The sequence below is a fragment of the Psammomys obesus genome, unplaced genomic scaffold (assembly GCF_907164565.1).
Source record: "Psammomys obesus unplaced genomic scaffold, mPsaObe1.curated_primary_1811, whole genome shotgun sequence".
In the NCBI taxonomy this organism is placed as follows: domain Eukaryota; kingdom Metazoa; phylum Chordata; class Mammalia; order Rodentia; family Muridae; genus Psammomys; species Psammomys obesus.
Genome location: NW_026590062.1, coordinates 4,018,930 through 4,033,472, shown reverse-complemented (window position 1 = coordinate 4,033,472; position 14,543 = coordinate 4,018,930). Strand labels below are relative to the sequence as shown.

Genomic DNA, 14,543 nt, shown 5'->3' with positions numbered 1-14,543 from the left:
CAATGTCGAACTTGGAAACAGTCTTCAGGAGTTCTTTCTTTCCTTCCCTTCTTCCTTCCTTCCTTCTTTCTTTCATTTCCCTTCTTAGACTCTGAGGACCAGGACCCCAGAGAACCTGCAGAGGGTGGGACCGAAGATCCCAGCCTCCCATGTCACTCATCGCCCATGCCCGCCCCCGGAACCTTGACCCCTCTCACAACATCTCCTTGTTTCCCTCCTACCCTCCTGAGCTGGGGCAGCCAAGTGAACAGCGGAGTACCAAGTAATTAAGACGACGCACCATCCGGGTGCCGGGAACACTGCGGAGTTTCCCTTTTATGTTTATAGCAATTGTATGAAAATGTGCGACACGGAGCGGCACCAGCTGACAAATGAGATGAGACAGACAGGATTCCGGGCCGGCTTTTTTTCCGGGCCTGATTGGCATTAATTGTGAGCGTTTACAAAGCACAACTCGGCGCCTGACATTTGCTTCAAGCGAACGCTTCCTTCTAATAGTTTTAATGATTACATCGGGAGCTGGTGATCAGCACGGGGTGGGGGGGGCGGGGGGAGGCTGCCTGGTGCCTGGCTCCCCGGCTACCTGCTGCAGGAGGTCTGTGCCAAGTGCTAGGCTTTGGGACGGAACCCCCGATGTGGGCCTGGCTGCTGCCATCTACGGTGTGGCCAGTTTATAACGCTGACAAGGAAACACTGGGGAGTCCCAGAGGGACGCTGCTCTGGCTTTGGCTGGAGGCCCTCAGTTCCTCGTGGACTAGGGAGGACCCTGCAGTGGCTGGTTGCAGGTTTCTTACTGTGTGACTTTGCTCCTTCCAAGCTCTGGGCTTGGTCCCCTCAAGAGGAGGAAGAATTCATTCAGACCAGGACCCTACACACACTGTGCTGGTCTGTCTCCAAGAGAACCCTTGACCTCTCTCAGTCCCTTTTTCTCACCTGAACTGAACTCAGGGCGATTTCTTTTTTTTTTTTAACAATCTTTTTTTTTTTTTTAATTTTTAATTTTTTATTTTATGTGCATTGGTGTCAGGCCTGGAGTTACAGACAGTTGTGAGCTGTCATGTGGGTGCTGGGGTTTGAACTCAGGTCCTTAGGAAGAGCAAACAGTGCTCTTAACCACTGAGCCATCTCTCCAGCCCCACTCAGGGTGATTTCTAGCCTCTAAGAGGAAAGGGGGGAAACCCCAGATTCCCGCCAAGCCAAAGCCTGATACTGTCCCCTCCTTGGAATAAATGCTGCAGATCCTTGGCTCACAAACAGATCTGCTCACCTGCTCCCACAGGGGCTCAAGACACTTGACCACTTATGCACTCACTTCCATGCCCATGCACCTGTGCATTCACTGGCTCGCTCATGTGCTCGCTCACTCATGCACCTGCTGGCTCACTCACGTACCCACTGGATTGTTCACATTCTCAGTCCACTCACTTGCTCAGACTTGTGCGATCACTCACGTGTGTGCTCACTGCCTTTTGCGTGCGCTTGCTTGTCCACGAGATCACTCTCTCATATACTCTCTCACGAATTCCCAAAGACATCAAGTGCCCTGGCTGACACCTGAGCAAGCATCAGGGGACAGTGCTAAGGGCCTCTGAAGGGCCTCCATGATGGGGCTCACAGCCTCATGGTGAAGAGAGATGGCAGTTCTAAATGTACTTCGTGTTCCAGAATCTACCATCCTTATCCCCACTTTACAGTAGGAGAAACTGAGGCACAGTGGCAGAACAGACTGAAGTGGGTCTGGGAACCAAAGCTGTATGGGGTGTCAGAGGTGAATCCTCTCAGAGGCTGCTGAGACTGGCCCCTGGGGCCCGGAGGGGAAGCCCTGTCTGGGGATGACCTCACCTGTCTTGGCAGGGACTCATGAGGCAGGGCATCAGGGCAAGGGGACACCAGGGGAATATAACAACCAATGATGGTCTGCCGGCCCCGCTACCAGGGCTCCATTTCCTAGAAACCCACTGTTCGCTCGCACGTGGCTACATGCCAAGAACGGCCAGAGGTCACGAAGAAGGCCTCTGCCAGGTATATGAGGACGACACCCATGCACATGCAAAGGCTCAGACTTGTGAGAGAACCCGGTGGGGTTGGGAGCAGCTGCCTGAGCCTCCGGCTTCCTGCCCACCTCGAGGGTGGGCTCCACTGGCATGTACCAGCCTTTGCCAGGTTCATCCCGCAGAAGGTCCCTGGGATGAACCCCAGTTTTATACTGGTTTCAACCCAAAACCCCTGACAGTTTTTTTTTTTCTTTTTTAGTTAGTTTGTGATTGCGGTGGGAAGAGAGAGGGGGGAAAAAAGAGGGGGATTTTTTTTTCCCTTTTGCATATGGTAGCACAGATGGGCCCATGATCCGTAAAAACTGTCTGCAATTAAACTCCCACATTGCATGGCTGGATTTGTCAGTCGTCTGAACCGTGAGTGCAGGGCTCGGCACTGACAGACAGGCGCTGTGGGGTGGGGTGAGGCAGGATTCCACAGGATGGGTGGCAGCCCAGGAACCTAGGACTGGGACCTGATGGATGGCTGGACGGATAGGGAGTGACAGCAGTCCTATCAGCTCCTTCTCTAGTATGTCCCTTGGACTTTGCCAGGGTAGCCAAGCAGCTGGGGGAAGCCCTGGATAGTGCTGGCTGCCTGAACCACAAGGCAGTGAGGATGGACAGATCAGGCTAATCAGGCCAGAAACTGGACCTGAGGCCTGGGGCAGGCGGGAGGGTAGATGCTGCATGCCATGACGGGGGTTTCTTAACCACAGTGCAGGTGCAGGGCCAAGGAGCCAGAGCCTCCAGCCCAGTTGGCAGAAGGGATGAAAAATGGTGCCAGGAAGGGCTGCCAGAGGCCAGAACGGACTCACTCTCATTCCCAGAGGAATGAGCCCAGCCTCCACTTAGGGGAAGCAGGTAGAGAAACCAAGGCCGGTGCCAAGACTCTCTCAAGGACCTGAGTTGGCTCTGCCCAACTAATAGCTTTACAAGTGTCACCCTCCTCCCACGGGCTATGAGGGACCTGTACCCTCCTGCTACCCCTGGGTTCCTGGTGCTGGTCCATGGCTCCAGCTGCTGCCCTGGGAATGCTTGGTTGTTTGGTTTAATGAAAGCCTCATTCGGCTTTGGGACATCCTGAGATCACTAATAATGGTCCCATGATGAAAGTAATAAGGTCCTGATGGTCCTTTCCTGCCCGCTGCACGCTGGGAGAGAAAAGTCATAAAACCAGCTTGCTATCTCGGCTATTGAGGCTCCGACTAGATGTCACTGCTAATTGGGTATCACACCCTTGTCTTGTTCTCTCAGAAGCTAAATCAAGAAAGCGCCACTGCTGCGGACTAATTATATCTCCGGCCTGCAGCTTGTCTCTCCCTTTATTGAGTTAAAAAATGGTCACGAACCTTCATCCTTCATTCCCCCCAAGTGCTGGGCCCACACTGTCCTCCGGAGAGGCTCCTCAGGTGCAGACAGCACAGCAGAAGGTCTGCAAGAGGCCTCTGAGATGGGCAGCAGGGCTGTGGAGGGCCGAGAGTGCCTTCCTTGCCTCCCTGCTCCAACCCAGGTACCTGCTCAAGTCTCCTTCCCTGCCAGGCCTGGGTATTCCAGCTGGATTGCTAGCGTGCTCAGGGGCATGTCTGCCCTGTAAGCATTCAACAGTTCCTGGATGTCTACCTACCATGCACCGGGCACTCCTGTCTAAGGCTTCTAGTAGCCCAAAAGCAGGTAGTACCAAGCCCAAGCACCCTGTTTGGCAGAGGTGCTAGATACTTAGATGGGACCTCTTGGCTCCTCTGCTCCCAGCTGCCACCACTGAATTTCAAGGACAGCATTTGGCTCCTTCCAGTCATATCCCAGCCACATCCTGACAGTCCTCTTACCTGAGTCCCCCCACACACCTGTCATGCTGCTCCCTCCACACACCGCTCTTCCCAACACGACCTAGCAGAAGCCCTTAAGGCCTCAGAGCAAGTGACCGCTTGTTCAGGAGGCTGTTACACCTCCCTGGCACCCCCAAAGGCTATGGTCTTTGAGTCACGGGTCTGAAGTACGGAAGCTATGCTGCTTAACTGAGCTGAACTTCAGCTTCTTCACCTCTGAAATGGAGCACACTCTTCCTAGACGCAGAGAGGTGTGCAGGTGCCCAGTGGGGTGTCCAGGGAGAGCTCAGCAAACACCAGCCAGCTGTAAATAAATGCCAGGCTACAGGTGCCGTGGAGTTGGCACGGCAGGTACTAACTGCCCTGGAACAACCCCTATATTCAAAGAAGGTCCCCCAGAATCTCCAGCTGTGATCCCCTGGCCCCCTGAACCACATGCAGATGGCAGAGAGACCCCTAAGCTCATTAAGGCCAGGCAGCCGACCTGTTTCAGCCCATAGGCCCTGATGACTGATTGGTGCTAGCTGCCCATCGCTCTGGAAAGAGCCCAAGGTCAGGAAAAGAACGCGGCAGGGGAAGAGGGCAGCGACTGATTGGCAGCGTCTGCCAAAGGCGCCCTGGCAGAAGGGGAGCCAGGCCTGCCACAGGACTTACCATCCTTGACATTTTATGAGGGACATGGCTGCGTCAGGGTTGAGACAGGGGACAACTTGCTCAAGGTTGTGCAAAACAAGAAGGGATGGCTAGTCTACATTAGGCCCCTTACTTAGCTCCTGCTCAGCCATCTTACTAGGACAACCTGTCCAGCCCTGTTCTCAGGAGGATCCTGCCTACCTGTCATGTGGCCCTGGCCCTACATTTCCCTTTTGCCTTGGTGAGCCTCATTTCTTCCCTTATACAACAAGAAAAAAAATGCCCTTGGTGGGAAAAACAGTTAAATGTACTCAAAGCTCAGCCTAGCACACAGCAGACATCTACTGTGATTCTCATGACAGGCAGAGGATTTTAAAAGGGGAAGGGCCAGAAAGCCAGCAATAGGACCTCCTCCTCCTCCATGAAGCCCTCCCTGCTCTGTTTCTACCTGTGAGCTAGGCCCCCACATGTTTTGAGAGAGCTGGGTCCCCAAGGGCCTGGGGCATCTCACCCCCTGACTTGCTGGCACATGGTGAATCCCTCCATTGTGGCCACTGGGCCTGGTCTAAAGTCTGAGGCCTCTCAGTCCTCACCACCATTTGCAGCCACCTTTTCATCTCTGGTGCCAGGAGCCCTCTGGCTGGGCAATGGCCATTCCTGTTCACCACCCCACCTGCTTTCATTTGAACTGAGCCTCACACCCTTCCTTTCAGGCAGACTCTGGACCCACCCAACAGGTCAGGAGCCTATGGTCACACAAATGGCGAGGGTGCAGGGCCTGAAGAAGCTACCTCTGCCTCCATCGGTGCCAAGCTCAGCCTTGGCTCTGCCAGGCTGCCAGCCCCAAGCCAGAAGTGAATCCTGAAGCAGACATCTGATGGCTGGACTCCTTCCTAAGATTGGGCCCTCTCCCCAAAAGACCCTGAGTCATTAAGTTCTACATCTAGGTGTCTGGGAGCCTGTTCACGGCCAGCTCCTCTGGCCTCGCCTCCTGACCTCCCAGGAGTTTGTCCCTTGGGCCTCTACACAGTAACAGGAGTGCTCCTTGAAAGGGTGGGGGGACACCCAAACAGCTTCTAGAGCTGGAATAATGGCTTGGAACTGAGGTAAATGGCCAGGACTGGAGCCTAGCTCACTCATGTCCACAGCTCCTGAGAGTATACACAAAATTTTCCCATCCACAAGCCCACAGGACAATTGCTACTGCCAATAAACCTAACAGGAAACTGAGGCCCACAAGGGTAACCGATCTGTCTGGGAACACACATACCCAATGAGGACAGAAACTAGGGTTCCACCCCAGACAGGCCTAAGGACCACAAGTCCTCTACTGACCTCCTCAGCTCCCGGGCCATGGTGAAGCCCTTCTTCCCTTGAACCACATGGGACCATTAGCTTGGACCCTGAGATGACCCTCCAGTGCTACTAGTTTCTCTCTCCTTTACCCACTCCACCCCTTTATAAGCTGTCCTTTCCTGTCCATGCCTGAGACACTGGGGCATGCTTGGCTGGGCAGATTCTCAACCCTTCTAATCAGGAGGCCTTCCCTGAGCAGCTTCAGCTTTTGGCTAGAGGGGAAAAGGGAGGTCCCTCCAAGGCTTGCTCTCACCCAATCCAGGGCTCCCACTATCTGCAGATTGGCTCTAGCTAAAGGCCTTATCTCCCTGAGGAGAGTGCAATAGTGGCCACACTAGGGTGCCCTCATCAAGGCTGAGGCTAAGTGTCTATCCAAAGGGACTACAGACAGGGCAAAAGAATCTTAACCCAGTTACCCGTTCCTCACTGCCCATTCCCCACCCCAACTCTATGGGAATCCACTGCCCTCCACCTGCCACCCCCAGCTGTGTGACCATGGACATGAACATATCCTGTGACCCCAGTGAAATAGCTCAGGGGGTCGGAGTGGGACTGAGATAGATATTGGTCATCTGACTCCTTCAGAGGCCTCTATTTCCCCATCTCAGAAATGGCATTAACTCCACCAGGGATGAACGGGGGCATCCCAACAGCCACCGGCTTGGCTTGCCTTTTGTTTGAGGCTGGCAGTAGGCACTCAGCTGTTTCTCAACTAAGCAATCAGTGGTCCAGGTGGAAGGAATGCACCCCCCACACAACAGCCTCCACCCCTTTGCAGAATCCCCCTCCCCGCCCCCAGCCCGGGCAGACTAAAATAGTCATTAGGCAGATTTCAAAAGATGTCAGTAGCTTATAATTATAGTCGACATCCTTCTGAGATAAAAGTGATTACCTTGGATGCAAATCGCTTAGCAACCAATCACGGCGGCGGGCGGCGCCCGCGGAGGTGACCGGCCGGCAGCTCGGCCCTCCTCCCTCGGCCGCACCGCACAGGCGGCGAGAGAGCGCACAATAGCTCTTGACACGCAAATGGGTTAACACAATAAAGGCGGCTCCGGCCGGTGCTGGGGGAGAGCAGCAATTCCCGGCCCGCGGGAGGTAATAAAGCGGCCCTTTTGTGCGCGCCTCCCCGTTCTCACCCCCGCCCAGCCCCAAGGAATCGCTGCCTGATTGAATTACGGTTCATGAATACGAGCTGCTTGCCTGCTTCCTCTGACTGGGGAGGGTTGGCAAAGCGGAGTGGGCAGGAGGGAGGTTGGGGAGGACCGCCTGGCCAGGCCCCAGAGGCCCTGGCACTCAGAAGGAAGCCACGTGTGCTCACCCTGTGGGCTCACCACGTGGGGCCCCATTGCTGAGGCGCTGGAAGGGTAGGAGACCCCAGCCTAGGAACTGGGAGCGCCAGGGATTATGCTAATAGCAGGTATAAAGTACAGATATGGAACACTTACTGTACCCTGCGGCCTGCCCTAAGCCCTCACTGAATCCTCACCACGCCCCTGGGTAGGGGAGGTTGCTTGCAGCTCCCGACAGATGAGAAAACCAAGCCTCAGACTCAAAGCCACGCAGCAGGGTCACGCAGCCGGTCAGTCCCAGATCCAACCATCCCAGAGTCTGGTTCTCCGCCATAAGCTTCCCCGGGGAGCTTCAAGTTTCTCATCAAAGGCATCAAGCAACCGGGCAGGGCCTATACCTAGTCCAGAACTGCCAGGCTCCCCTGGTCAGGGCATCGGGTAAGTGAAATGACCGGGGTGCTGAGAGGAGAGGAGGGGCCGTTAAGAGGAGGCTGCTGCTGCTTCACACACCTGCCCCATCACCAGAGACTCCGGGGATCCAGGCCATCCTGCCCCACCTGACCCTCGGCTCTGAGCCACTCCTCCTCAGGTACTGCCCAAATTGCTCTTCTATTCACCCCTTTGGGGAACTGAGGTGCCACCTGCCACTGGGTCAGAAGCTCCACTCATCGAAGTGCTGTTGCCATCTATAAACCGGCCTTCCACCAGGAGAGCCTGCCAGGAGCTTCGGGTGGCTGAGGTCCCTGGGTGGCCCTCTAAGCGAGCCCAGAGGGCCAAGCAGAGGACACAAGGGCCAAGGCTGGATTCTTGACCGCCTCTGGCAGGTGGTTTCCCGCTGTGTACTCTTTTTCCCAGGGAAGCCAGCAGGCGAGGGGAACAGGCTGGGATCACAAGGCCGGGGAAACAGGCTGCTCTTGTCTCAACCCAGGAACCTGTCCAAGGGCAAGGGTGCCTCTCCTGTGTTCCGGGTCCTGGAGATTCTGAACCCAGGGCCACTGAGGCTAACCCACTGCAGCTGCCTGGCTGCGCACCTCAAAAAAAAAAAAAAAAAAAAAAAAAAAAGATGATCGCTTCCTTGGCTCGAGTCTCGGGTTTCTCATCCGCAAAATGGGTCACAGTCTGAGCCACTCCAAGAAGCAGCTGAGATGCTGCAAAATGCCTGGCGCTCCGGAAGACGCCGGGTAAACTGGCACTCCCCTGCCTGTCGTCTGGCGCTCGGTGCCAAGCCCAGAGAGCGGAGGGAAAGGAACAGAAGGAGTTGCCCAACTCTGACAGCCTTTCCCTCCGCCTTGGCTGAGGGAGTGTAAATACTCCACGGAGGGCCTCCAACCGCCTGCGTGTGTGTCTCTGGCGCACACCCCAAGTTTGTTTCTAAACTGGGAAGTGTCGAGAGGCCGTGCAAACAGCCTTGTGCCCACAGCGTCCCCTTCTCCCCCAACCTGCCGCTGCACTGCTGTCCTGGCAAGCCTGTGTTTAAGGAAACTGCTTCAGCTGCAAACACCATCACCCCATCAAGCCCCTGAAGCAGCCTCCCAGTGCTTACTGACCCATTTATATATGAGAGCTTGGGCAGAGGATGTCTGCACAGAGACCAGACCTGGCTTCTCAGAATGCCCCTCACTCTTTGCTCACCTGCGTGAGCAATGACAGTAGGTCCTTTCTCCGACCTTTTTCCTAGAAATGTGACGGTAGCTGAGTCAGCTGCTATCTGATTCGGGCAGTCGTTGCTGGGATGGGCGTAAGCTGGCTGTGTCACAGAAGTGCCCTGGGCTCCACACCGTACAGGGCTGTTGCTAGAGTGTGGTGGGGCGCGGGGCTCTCGCCATCACCACCCATCCCCCTCTGGCCCTGGCAGAGACGGACATATTCAGACTTTAGCTCTGACTTGCCCTGCATTTGCTTAATAGGCATCCATCACACTGATTGTCAAAATCATCTTAAACACCGGAAGGAGAATGGCTTAGGCAGGAGTTCCAGCTGGGCCAAGGCCCCTCACCGTGGGGATGAACAGCAGGGGGGTTCCCTGGACTTAGACACACACCAGGAAGGTGCCACAGCTCCTCTCTCTCCCTCAGGCAGAACATTCCCATTTTCAAGAGAACAGCCTGTTTGAAGGCTGAAGCCCGTATTTCTCTGGGGACACCCCCTCCCCTCGGGAACTTCAGCTGTTGGCTGGGTATGTGGTGTGGTTCCCAAGGACTGGCTTTTGAACGCCCTACTTAGAAGTGGGAGGTTGCTCTGCCTGGGAGTTATGGGCGCCCAGACACTGCCAGGAGCCATGGGCAGAGTTCTGAACACCTGTCCTTAGGGGCAGGATGCACTGGCAGGGACAGCTGGCATCTGCCTCCCTCCCCCACTGCCAGTGGTGACTGGGGATTTAGGTCATAAGATTGCATCGGGGAGGACTGGGGAGTCGGCCTTCACCTTCTATTACCCGAAGGCATCCAGCCCTGGCCATTCCGGCTCTGGGTCAAGGCCAGCCGCACTGTCGTCACCACAATCCCGGTGACATCAGAGGTCAGGCAGTGATGTCACATGCAGCCCACTGGGAACACGAAGTCTTTGTGAGTTATTTGTAACAATAGACACAAATGTCTTGCCTCAGAGGACACAACCCTCTGACAGAAGTTTTGGGGACTCCACACCTTTGAAGCCTGGCTCTTCAAGGACCTCAAAGGTTGTTTTGTAGACCCCTCCATGCTGGCCCACCCTGGGTGCCCCCCAATCAACCTCTACAAAACTACAAGAGCTCCCCGGGAATTTCCAGAGGGCAGATGCACTACCTTTGTTAGCTTCATGGGTGGGGTGACCTTTCCTCCCTGGCATCTGCCGAAAGCTCCGCAGAATTACCCACCAGGGTTCCACACCCTTCACTCCAGCCAGTCCAAATAAGTTATGTGGGCAGGACAGGGGCGGACTGTAAGCATTGCTGCCTCTGGGCGCCCAACAAGCTAGGGCCCCTTTAGGCCAGTCCAGGTTGCCCGGCTGCCGGAAACTGCCCCCAGCCCAAACCCCCGCGACTCACCGTGTCAGCCACGTAGGCGAAGGGCACCAAGTCTCAGAGGCCAGGACGCTCCAATCTGCGGGTCGCGGCCATACAGTGGGTGATAACGATTGCCCGAGGAAGGACCCCCTCGGGGGCCGATGTCTTTCTTCGGGGAGCTGTCGATGAGGGCGACCCCTGAGCCCGAAAGCGCCGTCCGAAGTCGGGAAAAAGATTTTTTTTTTTTTTCCTCTCAGCACCGGTGGCGGCCGCCCGGGACCCCTGCCGCTCGCGCGCTCAGGCGGCGCATCCTGGCAGGAGACTGTGCTCCCTGCGTCCGGCGGGAGGCGCTGCGCCTCCCTTCGGGTCCCGGCTCACCGCCGCAGCTCGGCCCGCGCCTCTCCCAGGGCGCCCTCTCCGTCCGCGCTGGGAGGCCAGCGGCCGCGGCCCCTCTCGCCAGCCCCAGCTGCAGCTTGTCTTTGTTGCTTCCTCTCGCTGGCCCGCCCGCCCTCGGCTTGCCGCTCCCGGGATCGCCCGGAGGTGAAGAGTCCGTCTCGTCGGAGGATTGCACGCACCTGCAGCGGCCCCGGCTCCTCGCCCGGCATACACCGGCCCCCGCAGGTTGCAGAGAGCAGCGCCGAGAACGCACCGGCCCCTCCTCCTTCTGCTCCGAGCCCCGGGTGTGGGGGGAGGGGAAGCCGGCGAGCAGCGGCAGCGGCAGCGGCAGCCGCAGCGAGCGGCAGAGCCTGGGATGCAGCCTCGCGGGCCTTGGCCCTGAGGACCAGCAGATCCAGCTGGCGCAGGGCAGACTCGGGGATGGAGAACCGTGCAGCCTGCGTGGGGCTCGAGGGCTGCAGAGGCGGCGCGCCGGTGTCTCCCGCGCCCGTGGCCCCGGACGGTTCGCGGGGCTCCCGGGACCGCAGCTTCGCGCTGCCCAACACCCTCGCCTCGCCTCGGGCCCGGCTCTCCGCCCGGCCTGGCCGGCGCGCGCAGCCTCTTCGCGGAGCTGCCGGCCCGGCAGGGTTGCCCGCTGCTCCGCTCCGGCACGACTGACAGGCGCGGGCGCCCGCTGCCGCCGCTGCGTCTCGCCCCCGGCCCGCCCCCCGCGTCACAGCCCAATCAGCTGCAGCCGAGAGGCGGTTACCACGGTGACGCGGCGCCGCGTCCTCCGCCAGGCGGGGCCGGGGGCCGCCACGCGCGCTTTTCGCGGCAAAATTCAAAGGCCGGCAGGGCGGCTCTCCAACCTCTTTACCCAAGCTGGGACGAGGCGGGGCCCGCTCCTGGAGAACTGCAACTCCCGGCATGCTGCGCGGCTAAGACGGGCGAAGGTGTCCCGACTGGGAGCGCAAGGCATGCTGGTAGTTGTAGTCCCTTTGTCGAGGACCTAGAGTTGAACAGCAGTGTTATTTATTGAAGTGCCTGTTTGAGGGTAGGCACTGTGCTAAGTGTACCATCTACATTATTTCGTTTACTCTTTTAACTGGCCCTACGAGGAGTGTGTTAAGGATAATAAGAATAGGTTCGAGTGAAGCAAAATAGTAGACTGTGCACATGTCTGCAATACCCAGTGTCAACCTTAGGACAACACACACACAGTGCAAAGTGCATACTATCCATAATTTACTGACGAAGCAAAAATGAAAAGATGTCAAGTGTCCTGAATGCCTTGGGGCGTTTAGGGATGCTAGTGGAGTTCTGGCACCAAGGCTGCAGTCTGCTGAGCGCAAACTACCTGCCAAGTCTTTAGTAAGCTACATCCCACAGATGTATACACTGACCGAGGAAGGCAGGCACCAATATTCTCTCAGTATGTTGCTCAGTTGGGCTCAAATTCCTAGCTTCAAGCAATCCTCCTGCCTCAGCCTGCAGAGTGCAGGAACTGTTGGCACAAGCCACCATAACTGGTGAGGCTCTAACTTTTCTTCCCCTTAACAGATAGGGAAACTGAGGCATAGTATCACCTAAGCCCAAGTAGCTGTTTCCATTCTTACCTGCCTGACAGCCCACAGGTAGCATTCTCTTTTACAGGCAGGGAAAGTGAATCCTGGGAGAGACGGTTCCTCCGTTGTTAAGTGTCTGTCACAAAACAAGCTGGACACGCAGCTTTGCAGGCCGAACCTGCAGAAATGTAAAGCACCAACCAGACAGACACCCCCATGCAACCCTGAGACACCCCCGTGCAGCCCTACCTTAGGCTTTATATTAGTGATAAAGAACCAGGTTCCCCAAAAACTTGCTTCCTATTGACCTTGGCCATTTATCTTCAGGACTTGGTGCCTGTTTTGTGTCTGTAAAACGAGAAGACAGGAAGTCTAAATCCCCTCTGTATCTGGCTATTATGAGGGCCCTGAAAGAGCACCACAGGCGCTCAGTAAGTGTTAGCCGTGGCCCTCTGTCCTGGAGTGTATGCAGGGTTTTGTGTGGATTATAGTCAGGCCTTACCCTACTTTCAGGAGCCAACCAACCCCTGCCTAGAACCTGGGAGAGGCGCTGGCAAGGGACCTCCAGGGCAGGCCCAAGTAGGCCACCCACTCCTTATCTGGGGCAGAGGCGGCAGAGTGAATGAGGTTCCCAGCAGCTCCAGGCCTCCATATTTGCTCTATTTCTCATCGGCTGCCTGTCCTTGTTCCCCTCCCTCCCTGCTCCCTGAGTGCAGCTGGGGGTGGGGATTTACCTGGAAACACGATCAGCTGCCAGCTGCTTCCCCTCTGGGCCAGCTGCCAGAGCAGCCCTGACGTCAGGGCCCAGAGTTGCCCAGGCGACTGGCTGGCTGGACCCAGGGCAAGTACAGGTGGGGGGAGAGCAAATTCAAGGCTGGGACAGGGTAGGAGACAATGACCAGCAAAGCCTAGGAGAAAAGAGGACTGGGCCAGGCAGGAGGTGGTCAAGGAGGACAGTGGGCCAAGCTCCTTACAGCCTTCAAGCCTGAGATTCTCTGTGTTGTAGGGCACACTGAAGAACCCTTATGATCTAGCTTATGCTGTTCACGTTACAGAGTCCTTTTACCTTCACAGCAAACCTGCACCGTATAGGATTACTGCCCACATTTGTATGGGAGGAGGGCTGGAGGATTTGCCCAAGGTCATCCAGTGACAGAACTGGAACCCTACCAGAGCCCTCCACCTTGGTTTATCGAAACCCTCGCCAGCTGCTGATTGACAGTGTGTGACCTTGACAGCACTTTTCTTCTCTTTTCTGGGCCCATTTCCTGCCAGCTTTTCCAGATGTGGGTCAGTAGTTTCCAAAGGACTTGGTGTGATTCCAAAACAGTGCGGGGCGGGGGGTGGGGAAGAGAAGAGGTGCAGCTAGGGGTGAGCTCTCAAGGAGCCAACTGTCTCTAAAGGTCAGGAAGTTTGTGAGGCACTAATGGTGGGCTTTCCGGGGAGCTGTGGGCTCAGAGGGAGCTGTGTCAGCAAAGACCTGTCTTCCGAGCCCTTGAGGACCCTGTAAGAGGCTCAGCCTGGGCCTCTGTTGTATGACTGTATGTCTTCAAACACACATTCACAGCCTCCCTCCCTCCCTATCAGACCCACCCTGGGGAGGTCGTAATCCCGGCTTTCACTCTCAGTGGTGTCTAGTACTGACATGATGTGATTGGAGACTGTGCTAAAATTGCTTTGATACAGTCCTCAGAACCCCCAGGCAGTCCAGCCTCTAAACACTGGTGCCCATGGGCTAGCTCACTCCCTCCCCATTCCTGTAAGACCCTACACACCAATCTTGCCAGAATACACACACATTGTACCTCATGCATGCCTCCTTCACCCCAGGGCCTTTGCATATGCTGTCCCTCTACCTAAAGGGCCCTCCCTCCAGAGCCAGCTCTTACTCCTTCAGATTGCAGGTAGTGAGCCTCCTCCTCCTGGAAGCCCTCCACGGAGCAAGGTCTGCCACCTTTGTGCCACGTCTAGTCAGGTATTTGTCTGTTTCTCTAAGCTTGAGGCTCCCCAGGGCTCCCTAGCACAGGGCCACAAACAGTTGGCGCTCAAGAAAGGTTTGTTGAATTTATCTTCAAGTTAATGAATGAGGTGGCCCAGATTTTTTTTTCTCTCAAATAGCTTTGCTATGTAGCCCAGGCTAGCCTTATGGCAAACCTTCTGCCTCAGGCCTTCTGAGTGCTGGGATTCTAAGTGTGAGCCACCACACCAAAATATTCTGTTCTTTTTTTCTCCTTTTCTTCCAGAAGGAGGAGGCTCGCTACCTGCAATCAGAAGGAGGAGCAAGAGCATTGGCTCTGGACAGAGGGCCCTTTAGGTAGAGGGACAGAGGTTTCCTGAGAAGGCAGCTCACAAGGTTGCTGCAGGGTGCCACAGAAGGAGCACCTGGAGCAGGTGCTGCCCCACGGCGGGGCACGTGGTGCTGGAAACATGCTGATGGCCCTTGATGGACATCTGTGAGCAGTGGGCAGGAGCAATAA

At 56.3% G+C, this 14,543-nt stretch overlaps 1 protein-coding gene across 2 annotated transcripts in view; it reads right to left on the bottom strand.

Annotated features, from left to right (window-relative positions):
• Fam222a (family with sequence similarity 222 member A) overlaps positions 1 to 10,222 on the bottom strand; it is a 44,898-nt gene extending 34,676 nt beyond the window's left edge. For both annotated transcript variants that reach the window (XM_055606389.1, XM_055606390.1), the window contains exon 1: positions 10,169 to 10,222. The gene's annotated coding sequence lies outside the window, so the exon portion shown is untranslated. The remainder of the gene's footprint in view (positions 1 to 10,168) is intronic.
• Between the last annotated feature and the right edge of the window lie 4,321 nt (positions 10,223 to 14,543).